This window comes from Haliotis cracherodii, unplaced genomic scaffold, assembly GCF_022045235.1.
Source record: "Haliotis cracherodii isolate W230 unplaced genomic scaffold, xgHalCrac1.p SCAF_2, whole genome shotgun sequence".
Taxonomy (NCBI): Eukaryota; Metazoa; Mollusca; class Gastropoda; order Lepetellida; family Haliotidae; genus Haliotis; species Haliotis cracherodii.
In genome coordinates, this window is record NW_027266275.1 from 11,563,803 (window position 1) to 11,579,134 (window position 15,332).

The following is a 15,332-nucleotide window of genomic DNA, read 5'->3' on the forward strand; positions in this document are numbered from 1 at the left end:
TCAATCTTGTCTCCAAATTCAAAAATGTGTAAGTGGGAATTTTAACTGAGTGGACGAGAAACATTCGATCCTACTGTAAAATATGTGCCTCCTGACACTCATCGTTTCTTATCTCATCCATGAATAAAGAACAATCTAGTATGTGTTCAACTGCGATCACTCATGTACCGATCTTTACATGCAATATTTGAAATTTCACGATGACGCAACCGTTTGAGATGACATATACATAGACAGGAATCTTGTCTCATGTTTTCGTTTGAAACCTCTGAAACCTGATACATTTTGGTTCTAGTAGAGATTTAAAGCATGAATGAATAATGATATGTTTCACTTTTCATTTGGATTGTATACTTTTGGCAGACTGATATGCGATTAAAAACACCATTCATATATTGCTATGGAAGACTTTAACTCAGTTTCACAATTAATAAGAATATAGTACAAATTAATATTCCACAATAATTATATTGTTTTAAACTATGTCCAAATACGACGTACAGTTGATCCAGTATACACCCTGTCGATAATGCTGTGACACCGCGATTGCAATGGACTGGTGAACGCGGCTACCGTGATAAGAATGTAGCACAAGTGGATCAGAAACGTCCGCCTATCTCACACTGAATGTAACGGGTCTTTCGCTTGATAAATAAAATACATAATCTTCTTGGCTGATCTTAATATTGTTATATCGAACCTTCAACTCCATAATCTCGTTGGTCCTCTTCCTTATGCCCGAAATAGTGTCTTCCGGGTATGATTATTTTATTTTTATTTTCACATTAAGCCTTATCGGCATGTTACAGATATAAACAGCCCTTCAACCAACTCAGCAAACAACCTAATCTACCGATAGTTACAACTTACTGTTATTTTGAACAAGACCTGTGTTTATCGTGCCTAACGAATGTGTGATTGACGCCTCCTCGCAGCCATATTTGAAGAGAGGTAACTACTATATGACTGCTGTGAGATATACATTGGTGACAGGGGAGATTTGTACCCACCTTTAGGTACACAGATCGAACCGCCGGCGTTAACAATAAACCAACCATCCAACCAATTACGTATATCGGTGCATATATATTGTATGTCAATCACTGTATTGTCTCGTCCAGACTCGATCATTTGCAGACCGCCGTCATGTAGCTGGAATATTGCTGAGTACGGCGTTAAAAAACAAACAAATTTAAGTAGCCTTGTATATACCTTATTATGTTAGAAATATTCTCCGGACTGACAAACGCTTCAATGTAGCTCTGTGTTCCACTCAAGTATGAGTGTATGTTGGATGGTTAGTGGAGGGGTGGATGTGTATCACTATTGATGTTAAAATGACGATATGTCGACTTTATAAGTACATTTCTTAGAACTGAATCCAGAATGTTACATAACTTTTTACAGTACTGGCTACACATGTGCAACAAGGAACATAGACGTTTAATGAAATCCTTCCTGCTTTTAAACCTTTCCTCGTGACACAGGGGGTGGGGGTGGGGGTGTGTGTGTGGGGTGTGTGGGGGGTGGGGGGGGGTGGGGGTGGGGGGGGGGGGGTGGGGGTGGGGTGGCATTTTGAAACTGAACGTCTTCTTTACAGTACTGGCTACACATGTGCAACAAGGAACATAGACGTTTAATGAAATCCTTCCTGCTTTTAAACCTTTCCTCGTGACACAGGGGGTGGGGGTGGGGGTGTGTGTGTGGGGTGGGTGGGGGTGGAGGGGGGGGGGGGGGTGGAGGGGGGGTGGGGTGGGGGTGGGGTGGCATTTTGAAACTGAACGTCTTCTTAACAGTATGTAAATAATGCATATCTGGCTATATCTGCATTTTCTTTAGCAGATATATACGGACTCTACTTTTGGAACTAGTCCTGTGACGAACAACATACTTCTGAAGGTAAGACCTATGTTTGCCGCAGGTAACAATGCAAAGGAGAGTCAAATTTATCTGAAGTTTGTTTTCATGAAGTGACAGCATTGGATGTAGAATGTTTCTGTACGTATTACAGTAAACTACGTTTATAACGAACACGCTTATAACGAACTGGCCGATATAGCGAACTTATGGTTTAGTCCCGGCCATGTGTTGCATATAAGCTGTATACATGTATAATTCTTATAACGAACTACGGTTATTACACAAATATAATGAGGATCGATCTACGCATTTGGGATAAGATGACATGCATCAACCAAGTCAGCGAGCCTGACCACCCAATCTTGTTAGTCGCCTCTTACGACAAGAATAGTCCCCTCTTACGGCTGGCATGGGTTGCCGGAGACCTGTTCTACCACGAATCTTATATGAGATGTTAGGCCATGTATTGAATGTACGCATACAGCAACGGTTACCTCATTTACATACCGCAACTCACATGGCTCCGAATACAAAAGTGTAGACCTATTCTTACCCGGATCTTCACAGATCCCCAGCAGTGAATGTGTACCCGAGAGGGTGAGATGGCAATATGACTGTTGACATTCTTGACGTGCATACTCCGTACAGGGAGCTGTGAATAACATCGAGTGCACACTGAACCACTGTCCTTGGTAATAATAATGTAACACATTGAACATACTCTGTATTGTGTTGAAATATGGCGCAATATTAATATATATGGCCCATTATCATTAGTTTGGGTGATGACTCGTTTCGAAATTATGAAAGTGATAGGACAATTGTTATGTGTCACTGTGCGGAGTGTCAGGGATGTACTCTATCGTATTCTCTAGTGTACTATAGTATACCTAAGAGTATGGGAGGGCAATACACCCGCGAAGTTTCTGCGTTCTTGGTTGACGCAGCAAATGAGAACTATGAAATGGTGACTGGAACAAGCATGAGTTTAAATTTCAATGAGTGAGTGAGTATGGTTTTACACCGCTTTTATCACAGCTGGGGACACCAAACATGGGCTTCACATAATTTACCCATGTTGGGAATCGAACCCAGGTGTTCGGCGTGACGAGCGAACGCTTTAACCACCAGGCTACCCGACCGCCCCTAAAATTCAACGAGAAGTTCCTATGGATATTATCACAGTTAACAAGTGACTATAATACTAATTTATGTGAGTGAGTTGGTTTCAACGCCGCTTCTAACAGTATGCCAGTTAAATCACGGCGTGTCAGCTTAATGTGGGAGGAAAGCCCGAAGTGATGCAGGTTTTAGACGTTTACCACTTCGGTGAAACCCACGAGCACGGTTATGGTGCTGACAAAAAGAGATACATAATCGGGGCGAACCGTGATTCGAACCCACAATCATAGGTTTCTGGCGCGCCAAAGGGACGCAACTGTGCATAGCGAATCGCGGCGCCTTAGACGACTGGGCCACCCGTGCCCCCTTCCTGATTTATGAAACTCGTCGGACGTGAGATATCATTTTTTTGTGTAGACACAGTCAATCTATATACGCTGTTAAAAAAAGTCATTCGTAATATTTTAGTTCATTTTTTCAACATCAAAAGTGAATGTATTTACAAATTCATATTACTGTAAAATAAGTCCGTCTTAGGAAAACGAAACTGGAGGAATCTGTCTGTGTCGCTGGCGTGATCAACACGAATGTTGTTTTGCCTAAAACCCGGATGTAACTGTAGTCTGGGGCAAGTAAGAGCACGGATGCGAGGCTAGGGGAATCTATTTTGAGAATGTAGTTTCGATTTGCAAACAATAACATAATGAATTAGCCAATCTGACTCGCGGAAAGTAGGATAACACACACACTTTGTAATTATATTTTACTTTGTAGATACATACGTGAATGTGAAACCCCTGGAACTATTTTAATTGAATGATGTGTTTCAAATAAAACACACATCTGAGATGTGTTCACATTGTGCGCCATAACGAACATGACGCCAGATATTTCGCGCGAAATCCGAGCTTTTTGTACCCTCCACTGCCTCTATGTTTTGGTTTGGTTTGGTTTGTTGTTCAACGCCGCACTCAGTAATATTACAGCTATATGACGGTGGTCTGTAAATAATCGAGTCTGGACCAGACAATCCAGTGATTAATATCATGAGCATCGATCCACGCAATTGGGATACGATGACATGCATCAACCAAGTCAGCGAGCCTGACCACCCGATCCCGTTAGTCGCCTTTTACGACAAGCATAGTCAACTTTTACGGCAAGCATGGGTTGCTGAAGACCTATTCTACCCCGGAATCATCACTGGTCGCCTCTATGTAGAAATATCGAGGCTACACGTCGGATACATTCCCATGTGTACTGTTTCCATCCGTCCCGATGATCATTGCTAATGGTATAACAAATTGAAAAACACGCCAGTGAGAGGTTAGAAAGCTTCAGTTCCAATCGTGTTTATGCCTTCTGAACTAGAATGTTTGCGTACTTTGAAACATAGTGAAACAAGTAGGTATTTGGGATGAATGAAATGTTAAAGAAATTTATTGCACACAATGATACAAATTATTCCAGATGTATTACATTTTGTCGCTGATAGCACATTAACTGTCAAAGTGTACTTTTCATACAGGTAATATGAATACATTTACGAGTACAACTTTTGAAAGATGACTTAATGATGAAACTTCATTTGCAGGAAATGGAGGGACTCCTAGTATTCACAATGACAATGACGATTTGGTCAGTGATGATGCATAACATCAGTGAAGACGAAGGATGCAGAAAGGTAAACGTTACAATGAGAAGGTGCCCAGTATTCGACTGCTCACACAGGCATCTGAAGACAATACCACAGTCTCTTCCCAATGACACATGTGGACTTCTTCTCCGACGGAACGGGATAAAATTGTTCCGCTCAGGTTGCATCAAACGATACCGAATGTTAACCCTCTTGGATTTATCACAGAACAAGATTCAGGAAATTCAGGAAGGAGCTTTTGACGGAGCTGATGAGCTAGTGACACTGTTTTTACATGACAATGCTCTGCATTTTTCAAATTCTTGTGCCAAGATATTTAAACCCCTTAGAAAACTAGAAAAACTAACTCTTCATAAGAACAAGTTGTTGGACTATGCTGATCAAGTGTTACGCGAACTAATTTCTTTGCAACATTTAGAAATGGATGGAATAAAAAACGGATCCTTTGGCACTGGATATTTGAATCTCTCACTACTCCGTCACCTGACGTTATCTGGTACCTCTGGTAGATGCAACATTCAATGGTTAACCAATGACACTTTCAGGAATGTAATATATTTACGAAAACTTGACGTTTCATTTTGCAACATAACCACAGTTGCAGCGGGTGCACTCACACCCTTGAGGGACCTAACAACGTTCGACATATCTGGAAATGATGCCTTAAAACAAGCAGGTCTTGAAAACATCACATATGGCTTAAAGGACTCATTCATTCGACGTCTTTTTATCAATAACATATTGGATTCCTGAACGACTTGCAACTTGATTCAAACAAAACACATAAGGTATCTTCAAAATACATCATTATTGGAAATCCATGCAAAAAGTAATGGTCTTTCAGGATTTGGTGACAAAACGCTTGAAGTATTGCCAACATCACTTAAACGTGCTTTCCTGCAATATAATCGTTTTTCCTATGGCCCTTACGTTCATGACCTTCAAAATCTGACTGGGCTTCAAGTGTTGATATTGAATGGTAAACCTGTAAACTATCACATAATTCCCTACAGCAGATTTTCGGCGCATAGAGCAATGTACAAGAATTATATGCTTAGCGTATCCAATGTGAATACGATACAACAAGAATGTGCTAATACCTCTGACAGTGCCCATCGTCATGAGGACGGGTTTCTTCAAACCTTGCCCTCAGGATTTCAACGTTTAAGAACCGGTCATACGTGTTCCCTTCCTGTCCCACCAAATTTGACAAAAGTTGAATACACATATTCCGAACTGTCATTCTGTATTTCAGAGATTCACTTTGGAGAAAATAACTTAAATTTGATCGACATGTCAAGTAATGTCCTGACAATATGGCAGGGCCCCTTATATGGCCTCCATAAATTAACTCATTTGAACCTTTCAAACAACATTGCTCATTTTGTCTCTAAATACTTTTTTTCAGAATTATACCAACTCACACACCTAGATATATCTTTAAATTACTTAGAAAACAGTATTTCGACGGATTCTGAAGGAGAATTGTTTGAAAATTTAACCAACTTGCAATTCCTGAATTTGAGCCGTAACAAAATTAGTTTTGTACCAAAGCAATTGTTTCGAGGACTGCAGTCATTGAGAATTTTAGATCTGTCTCAGAATAGAATCAGCAATGTGTCATTTACATGTTGTTCTGTTGTTACTGTGCCGCTTAGTGACCTCTTCTTAAGCCAAAACGAAATAAGAGTAATAAACTCTCATGATTTGGCATTAATTGACAGAATAGCCACAAATCACAAGTTTAGCATAGACCTATCACAGAACCCATTTTCATGTGTTTGTGAACTGATTCCCTTCCTTAATTGGCTTGGTACTACGTCAGTGCATAAAAATAATTATGCCAGTTATAATTGTACATTTAAAGGCTCCAACCTGAACATAGAAATGCATCGAGTTGACATTGTACACACATTAACTGAGACATGTGGGAAATATTTCAGTCTTGTAATTAGTGTCCTTCTGTTTTTCTTTTTAAGCTTAATAATAATATTTTCAGCAGTAGTATATCGTTATCGGTGGAAACTTTCTTATTTGTATTATGCAACCAGATTACGGTTCAAAGCTGATAAAACCGTTCAACTTCATTATGACTATGATGCATTTGTATCGTTTGCTGAGGAGGACAGATCTTTTGTTCTTGAGGAATTAGTGCCAACGCTGGAGACAGAGAAGGGATTACATTTGAACATTCACTGTAGGGATTTTCTACCAGGACATCCTATTGCCGAGAATATCATTGATGCCATCCAGAGAAGCCGGAAGACAGTTCTGGTACTGACCCCGGAGTTCCTGGCGAGCACCTGGTGTAGGTATGAGCTGCGGATGGCCAATATGGAAAGTGTTACAGTTGGTAGAGATGTGACGGTGATTCTTCTGATAAGACACATTCCAAAAAGTGACATTCCACCTGAAATCCTCTACCATTTACACAATAACACGTACCTAGAATACCCGGACGATGGACAGACTGACATATTCTGGACGACTTTGGCACATTCGATCTCAACCACCTGAAGTGGTTTAAGCACACAATGCATGCTGATCACTTACATTATATGGTGCAGCAGTGTCACTCAATGTACATGTTAGCGCGTAACACCATCTGTACCCCTAGTGATACTGCTACAATGAATCTATCTTGTCGACATGTTTCAATCTACCATTGTAAACATATTAAAATGATGGAAAAACAGCTGTTCGATTGAGCTGAGATTAAGTTTGTCACGTGCCTTTCAATGACTCGTAGTGAAAGAAATGCATTGTCCCGCTCAGAAATCCACGTGCAGTCTGTTTTCTTCGTGGCCTGGTATAGGGTATTTATTCACACGCTCAGAAATCCACGTGCAGTCTATATTCTTCGTGGTGGGGTATATGTTATTTATTCTCCCTCTCAGAAATCCACATTCAGTCTGTTTTGGGCATAATGTATTTACTCGCAGCTCAGAAATAAATTTCCCTCCCATCGGGATACGTAATCCTATTTTATCAAGTTCACGTGAACCAATCGATCTCGACATTCTAACATGAGTGTAAGATAAGGTTAGCTTTTGCATATCGAATTTAACAAGTGTTATTTCTTTACTTCATTTCATATATATATATTTTTTCCATATATATGTGTGTGTGTGTGTGTGTGTGTGTACAACCTATCTAGTTCCATTTCCCTATGTGCATGTATGTATATATATGTGTGTGTGTGTTTGTGTGTGTGTGTGTTTGTTTTTGTGTTAATATGCACTGCATGTGTATAATCAGCCTTTTAACAAGTAGTTACGTGTATATAGCTTGAAAGTCTTCATACTGAAATAAATAACTATCTTTTTATTTCATGTACTTGTCGTTCTTGTTTTCCTTCCATTGAATGAATTATTGATACTTTTTACAGAGAGAGACGTATATTTCATGACGACTAACGGGATCGGGAGGGTTTGTTGATGCATGTCATCGTATCCCAATTGCGTGGATCGATTTTCATGATGTCAATCATTGGATTGTCTGGCCCAGTCAAATAGCTGGAATATTGCTGAATGCCGCGCTAAACAACAAACAAACACACAAACAAACTACACTACCACAACACCAGTGGCAACACTTACTAACAAATGTCCATGTCACTTTGTTAGTATCTGTTTCCGGTTTCAGCTATTTAATACATATTTCATATCCTATACACGTGTCTAGTTCTTTGGTACTTTGTACACTGACTGATCTTCCCAGCAAACAGAGAATGTTAGTTAGTGTAACCCTAAAGGCTACCCCAACAAAATTCGGGGAGGTTACACATATATTGTACAGTGTCGATCATGTAACCCTCGTCTTGTAAGGTCCTGTGGTAAAGTTTGTTTGTTGTTTAACGCCGCACTCAACATTCCAGCTATGTGACGGCGGTCTGTAAATAATCGATACTGGACGAGACCATGTTGTTGACAATGTGTGTTGTTCAGTTCTTTGAGAGAACGAAGTCCATGCATTTGAAATCCTAATTCGCTGAGCGAACTGTTTTCAGCTCCCTATGAGACACGGTAACTCTATACACGATTTGTGTTTACTTTCTCCATCTTTAAATAACTAGGTGTTCGCAATGGTTAACGGGATTAATAGACAAATACAAGAGACAAAACTCTTTCCATAAACATAAGAAATGTCTGCTGAAACAATATAAGCGACGACGTGTCTATGCAAAACTACCAAATAGTGATGATACCAGGTGTTCGCGAAAAGGTGAGCGTACATACCCCTCCGTGAGTACCCTTCGCACAGACATGCAAAGGCAAGTTCATTGTTCACCTGAATAAACACGGGAAGACGTTCTCCATACGTCTACCACAAAACGCTTTGAGTGAGTGAGTGAGTGAGTTGGGTTTAACGCCGCTTTTAACAGTATTCCAATAATATCACGGCGTGTCAGCTTAATGTGGGAGGAAAGCACGAAGTGATGCAGGTCTCAGACGTTTACCACTTCGGTGAAACCCACGAGCACGGGTGTGGTGCTGACAAACCTAGAAACATAATCGGAGCGAACCGGGATTCGACAAAACGCTTTGAAAGTTTACAAAGTGCTTGAATGTGAAATGTAGACACCAAAGGATGGTGCTGTTGGAATACTGTTCGACATAAAGGGAATGTTTACTATTGGAAAGATTTGAAGTAATCTCTCTTTTCATGCAGTCTTGTGGATAGTTTTTAGGTAATATGAATATTCATGCATAGATCTAAATATAAAACAGATAGGTGGTTTCACTGGTCTTTTTATTCTTAGCTCAGGTAGATAAATCAGTGAAAGAGAATTAGCTATTTGACAATTATTGAACAATATCAGATCATCGTTTTTCCCTGAATGCTGAAGAAATCTTGATGTATGGTTAACTCTCATTACGTTATTGTTGGCGATGGGGTAGTTTAGCCTGGGTTCGATTCTGTAAAAACACACACCAAGTACTTCAGGTTATCCATACAGGCACATTGTTTAGTAAATATAAATACAGGCTTGTTGATCTCTTTAACCCTCTGTGCATCAATGAAACATTGCTACGAATGTCCTATATATTTACCTCAAGCATGACTCTTTTGAACCCTTTTTATTTGAAATAAGAATATGCATGATAATCTTAAAGATGTATTTACGTTTTTCAAATTCAAAAGGTACCAATATCTGTTTTACTCTCTTTAAGTATATGTTCTTGAATTCACCAGTCCATACATACTACACTATTTCCCAACATCTTCCAGGTTTTGACCCAGCGTTGTATTTAATCACTTGCAACAAGGGCCAACTAATTCCTAGTTGAAAGCTGTGTTGTATGTGAAATCCCTTTCCATAGTCATAAGAAATCTCTGGCAAGACAGGGTCGACTGTACCATTCCTGCTATATTATGAGCATGTGTTTATTAATCACTATAAAATATTGATGATACCAGGTATTCCCGAAAAGGTGGGCGTATTATCCCCCACCGGGGGAGCAGCCAGAAACACAAATAAATGCAAGTCAACTGTCTGTGTAAGTCAAAACAGAGAATTGTATCGGACATCATGTTTGGCAGTAATGCGTAAGATTTGGAAATGTCCTCAACATGCCTAACATAAAACATTCAGTAACCTTGATCAAACACCTCGAAAGGTGTGATATTTGGACATCAAAGGCTACAGCAGCTGGAATATTGCTCGACATAAAGTGGAAGCTGACTGTTGGGAGGTAGAAGATATCCCTCTTGTCATAGGGGAGCACAATTGGTGCACATAGGGGTGCCAACTTCATGCCAAAATGTCTTAAATACCATCTTATAGTAAAAAATATACTTTTAGATTTAAAATGTCAGCTGAATCAGGAGATCAGTTGCATGCAGACGATTAGAAATCGTCTGCTCAGTAAAGTGAATTTCAATGGCCTGGCACAAGAAAACAGCTGTGCCACTGCATTAAAGCAAGAGTAAAGAGCTTATGTATTATTGTGGAAAAGGAAAATCATTCAAGAATACGACTGGCACAGACATATTTGACTTGGCCAAGACCTGATTATTAACAGGGCGTTATGATATAGCGTGAATAGTGCAGATTGTGGCTTTTGAACCGTAATTTCCTTTTCTCGCTCTCGAAACAACTCGACTGAACTTCCTCATCACATGTTTCACATTTGCACAAATTACTCTTTGTTACAGCTACACTGTACGGATTTTCATTCTCCTGTTCTCCCTGTACGCTATACTTTTCGAAAAGCCCACTAAAAAGGAGATCGCTGGCTGCTCGTGAGTCGTCTTGTCCTGGCAACATCAGACATTGAGCAGACTGGGTTATTTGAAAGACAAAATCCTGAAGCAAAATACGCTTATTTCTAATGTACGAATGGCAACACTTTTGGTCTTTGATGTACAACTTGATTGATCCGTTAACACTGACTTTAAACCCAAGTTTCATTAAAAGTCTAAGGTACTGACAACCTCAAATATATTGCAAGAATGAACAATTCAACGTTAACATGCTCCGGTAAAGCAGTTTGTCTCGTACCTCTGCTCACTTTGATACACCTGGTCATGATTGCCGACCATGACAAGGAAGTGTCTTTGTCTGCCATGTGTAAGGTGATATCATTCATCGGATACAATAAGTACAGGTTATTCATAAACATTCAAACTAAATACAGATAGCTGCTTCACTTAACCGTTTACTACCAATAAATTGTTCTTGGATGAAACAGTACTGACTGATATGATCAATAATAGTCTCCTCGTTAACATTTTATGTAAATGGTTACGAATCTGTAACCGTCGTACATATTCTGATGCATATGGATGCCATGATTTGTTGGTTGGTTTGTTGTTTAACACCGCACTCAGCAATATTACAGCTATATGACGGCGGTCTGTAAATAATCGAGTCTGAACCAGACATTCCAGTGATTGATATCATGAGCATCAATCCACACAATTTGGATGGATAACATGCATCAACCAAGTCGATCCTAACCACCCGATCCCGTTAGTCGCCTCTTACGACAAGCATAGTCGCCTTTTACGACAAGCATAGTCGCCTTTTACGACAAGCATAGTCGCCTTTTACGACAAGCATAGTCGCCTTGTACGGCAAGGATGGGTGCCATGAAGCGTTGGCTCAAAGTACACCTGCAATCAATAATTACCTTCTTCAGCACTGCGTTTTCTCCTTTTGAGTCCCAAACATACACAATAACATGTCGTGGAGGTGCACCATTTTATTGATACAACAGTGCAAGGAACATTTCACACGTAAGCGGATAATATATACAACTTTCTTGTACACAAAAAAGGTTGCCATAAACACTCATGCAACATAACAATGTAAGTAAGGGTAAGTGAGTGAGTGAGGGGGCGAGTGAGTATGGTTTTACGTCGCTTTCAGCAATATTCCAGCAATATCACGGCGGGGGGACACCAGAAATTGTACCCATGTCGGGAATCCAACCTGGGAAGTAAGGGTAGGATATATATGGATAAAGAACTTTTTTATGGTTGGTAACCATGTGCGAACCTACACCGAAACGTCGCTCCTAGTTGAATTAAAGAAGTTGTCCATCCGTATATCTTACACCTACTTAGTACTCCAACTTCTAAATGCCACTCAAAGAAGTGAACATAAATGTGTAATCAATATTTTACACGCAATACGGAAATAGAATTGATCAACTTCACCATTGATTGAAGGAAATTCAACAAATATGATTGTTATAAAGAATGTGCCTGCAATCATCGTTACAACGATATATGCATACAATCAAGAATGCTTGTTAAGATAAGATCTTTAACCTTATAAATAACAAATAATTTCCTTATGAGAAATATTTCAACAATGAGATGGACACTGAGATATCTAAATTGGTTTTCTTGGGTGCTTAGATCTTGTTCTTGAATTCACCTGTGCATACATATCAAATAACACAAGTCACTCTCTGCATTATTAAAAGGATGCAAGGCACATGTTATTTTGATTTCACTATCAGTTACAATTGTGCGATACTATAGATAACTATCTTTAAAAGAAAGGTGATGTTTAATTTCTTATAAGATACACTGCAACTCCCTATCAACATTCAACTTTACACGAACTGCTAAAGCCTTCTACGGTTAATGAAAACTGATATAGGGGAGGAATCCTCTGCAAAAGAAAAATATGAATGCTTTGCATACATTTCACGTGAATTCAAACAGATTCGCTGAATGTTGATTAATACATGCTTAAATATTTAGGTATCTATACAGCACACACACAATTCAAAGGCATCCCAACGTGCAATTTTATTCCCTGAGACAGCCAATGAGATTTCTCCAGAACATAAGCTTTCCCCTTCTTGTGGATATTCCAAATACGAATTCGATTGTATATGATACAATATTTCCACTGGAATTTTGTTGGTCAGAATGTGCTCCATCATGATAATCAGCAACACATCCCTGCCTGCATACACACTCCATGTGAGCCATCTGAAGCTCATAGACACACCAGTGGCTCTTTAAGAAATGTCTGGACAAGATAACCAGCGTTCGTTTGCTGGTTTTGACAGCTTCGATGTTGTTGTGAGCTATAGGACGGCCAGGGGTGAAGTCCATCTGATGGAAGTTCAGCCTCATATCTGACTCATCCTCAAGCCTCACCAGGAGCTCATTGACAACAAAATCACGGTCTTCTTCTGCGAAGGAAACAAAGGCATCGAACACAAACGTGTGATTGGATGGATGTGTTGTGGTGTATCTGTGTCGTGCTGCATAGTACAAATATTTCAACTTCCAACGAAATCCGAACAGTAGTGAACAAATCAGAAAACTAAGAGTTACAAGGACTACTAACGACATTCCGACCAAAAATAGGAAATGATTTGGAAAAGATTGACAGGAGATGTTTAAATCTGCCACAGAACTTCTCCAGGCCATCAAGAATCACGCCATGCCCACATCATAAAAGCAGTCATACTCTGAAAGATTTCCAAACGAAATTCTGCCTTTAACTTTAGCTGTTATCATCCATGAGAGAAAAGGAAGGTTGATGCATGTGCAATGGATAGGGTTTTGTGATAGGTCCACTGTCAAATTATGATGATCCGAAAGTTTGTCAAGGCTAGTTTTACTGAAAGAACTGAAAAATTCTGAAGTGGCATAATTCGCAATGTTATATGAAAGGTCTAAGTATTCAAGTTTTTCAAATCCATCAATTTGTCCAATCCATTTTGTAAAAAGGTTCCGTGAAATATCAATGTATGTAATGTTGTTCTCAGTAACTGCAAACCGTCCGATATGAAAGTACAATTGTGAGACTGAAAAATACACTTTCTGTAGGTTTGGAAGTAAATGAATTGTAACTGGAGAGTGTTTGTTGTAAAGATAGGATGAATGTTCATTGTACAAGGAGGTGGAACTTAGGCGTTCACTTACAACATTACAGTCAGTCCAAGTTGAAGTTTGTTTGAAATCGGCCAGAGACTGAAACGGCAGTTTCTTATTGGCATAACCTCCTAAATCCACTACTTCTAATCCCACTAAAGATGGAATATAAAAAATGTTAACACTATACCCAAATCTGTTTCCCTTTATATACACCTTTTTTAATGATCTTGGGAGAAGTTGTAGTGCGCCTTCCTGAAATACTGTTAATCTGTTATTTTTGGCGTGCAATTCAATCAATCTCGTGTGTTGAAGATTTTCACAAAAGAATGTGTTAATGACAACGCAAATCGCATATGCATGTACTATTTCATCTATGAATAACCCTTCAAGTGATGATACTATTCCATGTGTAGCATTTGTAACACCTTCAAATGTAAGGTCATTATTATAAGACAAGTTCAACGTTTTAAGATGATGTTGATAAGTGAAAGATCCCTGTGCAATAAAGTGAAGATTACACCGAATAATCCTTACATGTTCAAGATAGGGTAAGTATACTGAACCAAATTAAAAACTTCACAATCCTAAGATTTAAACATTTTGACCAGTTATCATTGTGTGCCCTTATTGTGTATTTAAACAGTAATGGCCACGTATTGTCTTCAGATAACAACCGTTTTTGTGCAGGTGAATCGATCAAAATCATGTGCACAGCAATTTAGTGGCAAAAGTGTTTTTTCACGTGCAACTGGTCACGTTGCAATAATACCGCACGTGTTTTCAGCCATACTTGTTGGCAGTCATTAACATATATATATATATATATATATATATATATATATATATATATATATATATATATATACATACATACAAACTGAAGTTTACTTAACATTAGACGATAAACTACCAACCTAAAGCATTAAGGCTTCCGTAAACAATTTATAATGGAGCTCACACAGTGTGAATACGTGAACAAGCTAGCAGGACTGGTAATAACGTGCCAGTACTAATTATGACCTTGAAGGTAACTAAAACCAGAAGGAGTTTAACATTAAATATACACAAGCAATAAAACTTCAAGGGGGTTGTCTCTTAATATTGGACCCTGTCAACATAACATGTAGACATTCTGCGACACTGGTACCCGGATACATTATTTCAAACTAACTGCAAGCATACTAATCACGTTGTTTATTACTCCTCAAGCGAACTCAAATGCATGTATCATTAAACTTACCCAGTTGTTTTCGTGGCTGGCTCTATATATCCTTAGCTTTAGTTTTTCCAATGTCGAAGAAATTAAGGAAGTTAAAAGTATCTGGTGTGGGGTTATGAATTA

At 39.1% G+C, this 15,332-nt stretch overlaps 2 pseudogenes; one reads left to right on the plus strand and one right to left on the minus strand.

Annotated features, from left to right (window-relative positions):
- The first annotated feature begins 895 nt into the window (after positions 1 to 895).
- Positions 896 to 7,186, plus strand: LOC139469773 (toll-like receptor 4; annotated as a pseudogene).
- Positions 7,187 to 12,907: 5,721 nt separating this feature from the next.
- LOC139467438 (toll-like receptor 4) lies at positions 12,908 to 14,778 on the minus strand (annotated as a pseudogene).
- Positions 14,779 to 15,332: the final 554 nt, after the last annotated feature.